Here is a 661-nt window from a genome sequence, read left to right as displayed (position 1 = left end):
GAAATGGGAGAAGCAGAGGCTATTGGGAAGATTCTTAAGGGAGAATGAGCCGGCTTTCGAAGGCTGAATTGGCTGTAACTCTTCAAAAATAAACAACAATAAAGCTCGGGTGGTAGTGATGAAGTGAGGACCAACAGATAGTCAAAGGCCAGACAGTCTTCTAGCTTCTGGACATCCAGCACCTGCTGCACCATTCTTTCACAGAAGGCCCCAGAAGGAATCTGGAGCTTCCTAAGGGCAGAAGCTGCAGCTCTGTGTCCCGCCCTCCCTCTGGTGCTCTTGCCCATCCTTGGGGATGGATGCACTAATGAATGAGATGGGGGCAACTACACGCAAAAGAGGCCAAGGAGGGTGTCAGGAAGCAGGAAAAGCAGGGGAGAATCGAGAGGGAAGGAGGTGAAGAGGGAGACCGGGAAGGAGAAGTGAAAGGGAGGTGGAGGAAGCTGGGCCTGGCAGAAAAGGGAATCCACGAAAAGTGTTAAAAGGATGCAGTCATTTAGTCAGTCAACAAACATCTACTGAGCACCTACCCTACAGCAAGCAGTGTGCTGGGGGGGGCGGGGGGAAGGGGCAGGGGTGAACAAGACAAACGTGGGGCTTTAAGGGGCGGCATAAATGAGAAAGGGAGAGAAATCGACCACTTAGAACAAGAAGAGACTGA

Source organism: Zalophus californianus, chromosome 16 (assembly GCF_009762305.2).
Source record: "Zalophus californianus isolate mZalCal1 chromosome 16, mZalCal1.pri.v2, whole genome shotgun sequence".
Lineage (NCBI taxonomy): Eukaryota > Metazoa > Chordata > Mammalia > Carnivora > Otariidae > Zalophus > Zalophus californianus.
The sequence above is the reverse complement of the archived record's forward strand: the minus strand, read 5'-3'. Positions refer to the sequence as shown.